We start from the raw sequence: 9,176 nt of genomic DNA on the forward strand, positions 1-9,176 counted from the left end.
CTGGCAGAATGGTACTTTGGGTAAGAACCAAACTAGCTCTGGTCTGGTAATATAAGTGGTTCTTTGTGGATCAGGAGAAGGTTTTGTAAAGTGAATAGATTTTGAAGTAACTTCTCACTTTACTGGACCAGTTCACTGAGAGTTAGAGACTGGAGTGCAAGAAAGCAAGCTATATGATTTCTTTTTTTCTAACTTCTTGATAACAAATAAGGGGAACTAGGAACACAGTTTTGTGCTTGGTGGGTGAATCTAACTATAGGGTTAGCCACCAGTTTCAAGAGAATCTGCTCTCCTTTTGCAGCATGCCCTGACCTAGCATTTATAGTGTTGGCTGTCCTAGGCACCTCAGACCACAGCTCTGTACTGAGCTCATCTAACAGCCCTTTCGTTTGCCTTGTGAAACTCATAGAGCCAATCCACTACCACCTGTCACCAACTTTTCTTCTGAGGTCTCACAGATATTACACAGAGCACAACTGGCAGCTATAACCATTGGGATATGTTTCTTGTTAAGAATCAATCCAAAACTGCGTTCAACAGTCATTCTGCAACTCCTGAGAAAGTACTTGAATCTTTCCTTGCTGCTGTTGAGTTGGTCAATTTACAGAAAAGCAAGGAGTTGGCTAGGTCTCCCAAAACCTCTATTGGCATTTCAGCACCAATGAAGGCAATGCACTGGTCGCAGTGTTCCTGAATAGTCCTGTGTTCTTAAAGATACAAGATTCACATACTCTCCCAGACAAGTACACAGTGATATTGGTAAAGCATCCCTGGTGGCCTATCCAGGCTTGCACAACCATAGAACAATAGCCCATTCTGTTGTACTCCATAGCAAGGTTGTGTACCTCTTGTGGGACTTCAGTCGTATCGGCGTACCTTCTCTCCCAGTGCTGTCTCAGTGCTTATCTCCCAATTTTTACTAACTTATTTTATGCCATGTACCCCTTGAAATCCTTTCGTGTCTCACCAATCGTACACGTACCACACTTTGGGAAACACTGCCATAAAGCAACAAGGCTAGAAGACTTCCTGAGCTCAATTCTTTCCTCCTTTACACCTGTGTAACTCCACTGACTTCAGTAGCTTTAATACTAATTTATGCCAATGAAAATGAAAGAATTAAATCTAATGGATAAATCAACAGAGTTACGCAGTAGGGTTGCAACATTTGCGAGAGTTCCATGTTAAGGACCCTCATTAATGTTGAATTTCGCCAATATGATGGCCACCAGTGCTAACTGCTTAGAGCCCAGCTACCGGGGCTGCTGCCTGGAGCACCAGTGAGGCAGCGGCTGCCAGTGCTCCTGCCCAGGGCCCTGGGGAAGTGGCAGCCACCGGCGCGCAACCACCGGCGCTCCCTGCCACAGGGCCCCAGGGAAGCAGCTGCTCGCAAATAACTGAATTCCCAAACCTTAAGTTCACAAATGTGGGAATCCTACTTGTACTATCTAAATGGAGAATGATAAGAATCAGACCCATTGCCTTCAAAGCAAGCATTCCCATCAAGGTGTGAGTAGAGATGTAGATTTTGCCTTATTGCCATTACAAAATCTACAGGGGAGACCTTTAGGCTTTCTCCAGTTCTAAGATCTTTGCAGTTCTGATGATACTTTAGTCTCTAATTTACATTGTATGAAAATACATGCTCATCACTGCTCCCTTTGAAGAGCAAGACAAGGCACTCATTGTCTTCAAAGGAACAAACACGGGTTCTGAGATACTTAAGTTGGTTCTATGTGAAACCTCCAAAAGATTCTGAGTCAGATTAGCAGTTTGTCAGGAGCTCAGGGACTAATGCTATTTACATATGGACTTTATCTTTTATTAAAAATAAAATATCACACCAAAATCTTTAATTACACATCAATATTTTTGAGTAGCTTCATACTTGAGTTCACTAGCAATAAAATTCTACAGAAGACCAAGTATTGTCCTCAGTCTGCATAGGACAAAGAAGGTAGGATCACCATGAGCTGCATTAGTTCCTTTTGGTAACATTTTGGGCACCTCTATTTAATTGTATTTTATTTTTGTTTAAATAAAACTAGCCTAATGTTAACCTTATGCACATTCTTTTTGCAGTGTGACAAAGAAGCTTGTAAGCAATTCATAAGTGTCTTGGACTTATCTGGACTCACAGAGGATACTGTATATGAATAGCTTAATTGATTACACTAATTGTACAGATAGACCTCTCCAGATGTGTAATGATGAAGCTAGTAATAATCATATTGGCTACATCTACACTAGGGGAAAACTTTGAAATGACCATGCTAATGGCCAAATTGGAGAATACTAATGAGGAACTAAAATGAATATTCATCACCTCATTAGCATGCTACCGGGCACCGCACTTTGAAAGTGCCACATTTCGCTCATGCGCGGTTTGTCTACATGAGAGTCCTTTTCAAAAGGACCCTGCAAACATCAAAATCCCCTTATTCCTATCAGCTAAGACCCCCCCAGTCATGGACAAGGGGACTTTGTTAGTACTCTACAAATTCTTCTCAAAAATTGTGCTAGGCTCTGTAAGTTCTTCTCAAATAAATGATCAATGAAAGATCAATACTCCTAACTACTGGTTCTTGTATCTTTGAGCTGAGATAACTGTAGACTGTGGCTGCTTCCCATTAATGTGAAGTGTTAATCAGATCCAGGAAATACATCGTCTTCTTACTTAATTTACGGAGTATTTTATTACCAGGTAAGTTTTTAAACCTGTAGTTTGTGGTGGTGGTGGGGATTTTATAAGCTGCAAATTATCTCTAAGTGTAAATATTTTTCAAGCATGCAAGTTGGTCTAAAAGTAGTGATTGTTACTTGTGCAGGAAGGAAATTGTAAAAGAGCAGCCACACCACCAACACCCAAGATGTGGAACTTAATAAACCTTTTTCTTGTCCACATCCTGACATTTCAGTTTGCAGCCATTGCATAAGCAAGAAATGCACAGGAGTCTTCACAACAACATGTAAATGTTTCATTGCTGTATTTAAGAAACCAGAAGGGCAAAGTCTTGCATTCCTTGTGCACCCCAGATACCTTGGGTGAAATCTTCATCCCCCTGAAATCAATGAATCAATGCCCATTGACTTCAGTGAATTCAGGAATTCAGTCTCTATCATGCAGAAAGGGGCACCTGCCATTGTACCCAGACGTCCTTTCCTTTTAGGTGTAGCACTTTAAAGACTAACAAAAAATGTATTATATGATGAGCTTTTGTGGGGCAGATCGACTTCTTCAGATCTGGAAATAGACCTGAAGAAGTGAGTCTGCCCCCCATAAAAGCTCATCACATAATTAATTATTTTGTTGGTCTTTAAAATGCTACATGACTGCTTTTTTGTCTTGTGAAGATATAGACTAATACAGCTACCTCTCTGTTTTCCCCTTTCTGAGCTCTTTGGTCCAAGATTGTGCCTTCTTTTGATCACGTACAGCACTTAGCCATCTCATCCAGTATGGTGACTGACAGCAATCATACCAGATGCCTCAGGATAGTTGTATGGTCTAGGTCAGGGATTGGCAACCAAATTAGCAAGAAGAGCCAATTCGGTAAAGAAAAAAAAAAACCTCAATAATTCAAGAGTTGCAATGCTTGTAAATACAAGACCATCCTTAATAAATAATGTCAAACCATACTTTTTGTAACCCCTATTTTAAGAACAGTGCACAAACAATGATTTGTAATGTGATACATGCTTACTGCAGGACAATCACAAATCTTTTACATATTCTATTTCCTCACACTTTACATGTATGTTGGTACCACTGTCTTTCTGACTTTCACTCCCAAACCTTCTCTTTCTCTGGAGCATGCTACAGGGAGATATCCAATGTTTTGAGATCACATATAATTTGCTATTTAGATAAGAGTTGTTCATTTTTGGGCTTTTAGACGTTCACCATATTTTGAAAATCATCAGTTTTTTTGCTTTTTTTGTGGGGTTTCATTTTTTTACTTTGCAATTACAGTTTTGAGACCCACAAAGAAGTCCTAAAAAGCCACAGGTTGCAGACCCCGGTCTATAATAAACATGTATAAACTGAATTTAGGTTAGCTTAGCCACTTACACATCACTACCTCATGGGACCAGGCAAAGAGGCCCGCATTGGATAATTATGGAATAAGTGAAAACTACCAGTGCCCTGATACAATGTGGAATAACTAACTGATGGTGGGTTTCTTTTTAAGCCCCGTTATCAGTTCGTGGAGGCTCATGCCCTGAAGGATGGGAGTTTATATAACTTCTAAGAGTATTTGAAGCTATCTAGTGTAACAATGGGTGTTCTCATCTCCCATCTACATGTCTAACCCTTTTTGAATTTTGCCATGCTTTGATATCTTGTGTAATGGATTCCACTTCAGAGTGTGGCAATGAGTTCTATAGATTACTACAAATGGTCTAAAACCATATTTCCATTTAGGAGTTTAAAACCATTTTCTTCTCAGTTTCACTGAGTGTCTCCCCTTTTTCTTATTGTGAGAAGAGAGACTAGATTCATTTTCACCATAACTTTCATTATTTTACATCACTACCTTTTCACTCTTCTTGTAAAGTAAATCACCTTCATCTTTTCAATCTTTTCTCCTGGGGGAGTCCTTCCATGCCTTCTTTTTTAATCACTGTCTCTGCATCCTTTCAAATGCTTCTGGATCTTTCGGGAATAAAATGATCAGAAATACACTTCAAATACACATTCCATTTTGGGCTTGGGGGACTTAGAAAATCATCTTAGATTCTCAGTCAGAGGAATGCTGAATTCTCTTTTTTATGCATGCTATTTTGTTTCAAATTTCTCTTCCAACAGCCTGTTCCATAAGCATTGTTCCTGTAAGCTGAGCATTTGGGAAATTCAGATGCTGCCGTGCTCATTAGCAGAATGCCAACAGTCCCCCACAGTTGGTGGTGTGTGTTTCTTCTGCTGGTGCTTGTCTGCACATGTTTTGGTGCACAGAACAAAATGTATTCCTCCCACGGATGGAAGAAATTAGAGGGAACACTGTCCATGTGTTACTTATAACTTGAATGTTGGTGAATTTTTTCTAAATGTATTGCCTTTCAGTATCACAGTGTCTTCTACTCATTCTTGTATCATACTACAGAGCAAAAAGGATGTTGTGGGGCTAGAAACTGTGTTAGAATGTCAGTAACAATATATATACACAGGTGTATTGTTGGTCACTCAACTCTGACCGCAGGACAACAGAGGAGTTCAGCAACATCCCTGGCGACTGAGCAAGCCTTTTTCAGAGCAGCACTGCTCACCCTCAAATGACTAGAAAAGGTGTCCCAAAAATTGCTTGTCCCAACCAAACTGGCCAACATGCTGCAGCTGGCAGTTTTACCCTCACAGCCATCGAAAAACAGTGAAAAGGAAGATGACATTTGGAGCATGGAACGTTCACGCCCTCTTGGACAGGGAGAACACTATGAGGTCTGAAAGAAGAACGACCCTCATAGCAAGAGAGCTGGCTTGCTATAAACATTGACATAGCCACCCTGAGCAAGACCAGACTTGCAGAGGAAGGATCCATCTGCGAACCTTAAGGAGGTTACGCTTCTTCTGGAAAGGCAGGCCAGAAAACGAAGACAGAATCCACAGAGTGGGACTTGCCATCAAGCCATCACTTCTGTGCCAGCTTCCTGCCCCACCAACTTGTATCCATCTGATCAAGCTGTGCTTCCCCCTCAACCCCTCTCGCCACATTACAGTCATCAGTGCTTATGCCCCCACTTTGACCAGCAGCGATGAAGCAAATGAGAGTTTCTATGAGGACCCTGACCATCTTGCAAAAGCAACTCCTCCTAGTGACAAGATTCTCCCATTAGGTGACTTCAACACCAGAGTCGGCAAGGACTCTAGGAACTGGAAAGGGGTGCTGGAGCATCACAGCATTTGAATGCCAATGGCCTTATTCTGCTGAGCTTGTGTGCAGAAAATGACCTGACAATTACCAACACTCTCTTCAGGCAGGCCAATAAATACAAGACCACATAGATGCACCCAGGATCAAAACAGTGGCACTTGATTGACTGTCATCAGTCACAGGTGAGAAATTCGTGATGTTAAGGTCACCAGGGCCATATGGGGAGCTGAGTGCTGGACTGATCATAGACTTGTCAGATCTGTCCTTATGCTGTACATCACACCACTGTACTGCAAGAAGCTCAAGGTTGTCAGACCCTCCTTCAACATCGGGAAGCTGCATAATGATCCAAATCAGTGTGGACCAATGCATGTTCATTTTCATCATCAGAGGCCACAAGCAGAAGGTTGATGTTCTTTTTTAGTGGTTCAGGTTCTGTAGCTTCTGCATCAAAGCATTGCTCTCTAAGACTTCTGAAAGCATGGCCCATACTTCATCCCTTTCAGATTTTGGAAGATACGTTGGATTCCTAAAATTTGGTTGAGTGCTGTAGTTATTTTGAGAAATTTCACATTGATGTTGTCGATGTACTTTGTCAATCTGCAGGAAAAGCTCTCTTAAACAATGTACGCTGGGTCATCATCTGACACTGCTATAAAATGACATATATGGCAGAATACAGATAAAACAGAGCTGAAGATATACAATTCTTCCCTGAAGAGTTCAATTTATTTGATTTAATTGATGCACTGTTGTTTTTTTAAAGATCATCATCAGAATGGAAGTATATCCTCTGGAATGGTGACTGAAGCATTAAGGGACGTACAAATGTTTAGCATATCTGGAAGTAAATCTCTTACAATGCTGGCTACAAAAGTGCCATTCAAACACCAGTTTTAACTTTTGGTGACACTGCAAAGAAGAAACAGTCAGCAGTATCTCTCATCAATGTAAACAAACTTGTTTGTCTTAGCAATTGGCAGAACAAGAAGTAGGACTGAGTAGACTTGTAGGCTCTAAAATTTTCCATTGTTTTGTTTTTGAGTACAGTTAGGTAACCAAAAAATTTACATTTGTAAGTTATACTTTTATGGTAAAGAGATTGTACTTCAGTACTTTTAGTACTTGAACTGAAAAATTCTATTTTTGTTTATCATTTTTAAAGTCCATATATTTGTAATCAAAAATATATAAAAAGTGAGTACTGTACACTTTGTATTCCATATTGTAATTGAAATCAATATTGAGAATATACAAAAATGTACACAAATATTTAATAAATTTCAGTTGGGGTTCTATTGTTTAACAGTGTGATTAATGGTGATTCATTTTTTAAGTTAATTGCATGAGTTAACTATATTTATTTGACAGCCCTATTTGCTACCAGCACTTCTGGGCTAAGTTACAAGCTCAAGGGGTTTTTTGTTTGGTGGTACTTCAGTCTTTCATTCCCTTCCCTCTTGCCATTACTGAGACAGTGGGAAATACGTCCTGGCTGCTCTGGAATGCGTGACTGAGCTCAGGCATATCAGTAGGATTTAGCTGACCTTGCATGCAAATGCAGAATTCAAACATAGGTGTAGCAGTGTCTGTGTGTATTGCTGCACACATCCTACCACTGAGCAAAATCTTTGCTTGCTATCTCATGACATCCAGGCATCCTCTTTCTGTACATCATGCACAGGAACTGGCTGGTGTCAGAGTATGGTGTGGGAGAGCGTCTCATGCTGACGTTGCCTTTTATGATTCATAAAAGCTGTGACTCCACATCCTCTGTGGTGGTGTCATTGCAGATGCAAGCAAGGTAACAGGCCCACTAAAAATTCCTAATTACCACCTTTTGGAGGAACTCCTGAATGACAGCTCTTCTGGTGCATGCACATATTATGCCATTTTGTAACATTATTATGACCTGCAAACTAAATGTAATGGCTTAATATGCCATCATGTGCTATTCAATAGAACTAAGCTACTCCAGTTACTATTGTTTCTCCCAGTTCTAATGGAATCTCAGTGGGAGGGACCTATCTGTGGATAAAGAGAGGAAAATTAAAAAGTTACAAGAGATGTACAGCAAGAATCACAAAATTCCTGGTCCATGAGCAAACTATGTACCAAGCACTTCCCCAATCTGGCCTGCGAAATATTTTGGAAAAGTTATTGAATCAGGCCCACATGACTCCCAGCTGGGGTGGGGGACTCACCCATGCATATAGCCACCAGCAGCCCCCACCGCCAAAATGGCACCAGCTACCTGGTCTGGGAAGCTGCCCTGGCTGCCCCCACTATGATGTGAATCTTGCTGGTGCTGACACACTTCTGCAGCCAGCAGAGTGGGGCCAGTGGGTTTCGGTTTCAGTTACCTCAGGTGGGGTGGAGGATCCCAGTGCAAGGACACGGATGTTAGTGGTGGGCCGGGGGAGGTGCGGGCAGCCAGAATGCCAGCATGAGGCCAAATACGGCATGGCTGGATTCTTTTTATTTACTGTCTTATCTTAAGGCTGCAGGGTTCACTCGGGGAGAGGTGAAACACACAGCTACCCCCGCCACACTCATGAGGAGAGGAGGCACACATGCACTCCCGCACACCTTTCTCACACGGGGGGAGTGGAGGAGAGATCAACAAACCCAACCATCCCTACCCTGTATTCTCTACCCTCCATGCTTGCCTGGGCTCCTAGGATGAACTTGCCTCTTATGGTACCTGGTACTTCACCCTTCCAAGGCAAAATGTGCATGAGGGGCACACAGGGTCACTTTCCCCCTTGTGATTTTTGCCAGGATTCACATCAGAATGGGGTCAGCAGCAGCCTTTCTACACAATACTGGAAAGAAGGGACAGGTGCTGTTTCCAGCCACAGTGGAGAAGGGAGGGAAAGGGGATGACCTGGCTCCTATCTTTGCAGAGCTTTACTCCCCTCCTGCTCAGCTCTCATATGGCTGGAAGCAACTGTCCTTCCTGCCCACCAAAGCTGTCAGCTGCCTTTCCTTTCCAAAGGCCGCTGACACTTCCAGGTTGCTGCTTGCTACTGATATAAACCAACTGCCTCCTGTTCCTTGGCTGCAGCATAGGCAGGAAGGAATTAAGACCTTAGGCTGTACTGTGCACCAGGGCCCAGGGAACCTGACTGCAGGGACTTCAGTGAACCTGGCCAGAGATAAATCAGCAGGTGCCTAGGAAATGGAGAAGCCTCATGCTTCCAAGGAACAGGACCCAAGGCAGGGCATGGATGAAAAGTGTGTCAAGCCCTTACCCTGGTGGCGGGGTTCTGTATAGACTCTGCGTGGCCAGGTGCGAACAGGCTG

The sequence above is a fragment of the Carettochelys insculpta genome, chromosome 9, assembly GCF_033958435.1.
Source record: "Carettochelys insculpta isolate YL-2023 chromosome 9, ASM3395843v1, whole genome shotgun sequence".
Taxonomy (NCBI): domain Eukaryota; kingdom Metazoa; phylum Chordata; order Testudines; family Carettochelyidae; genus Carettochelys; species Carettochelys insculpta.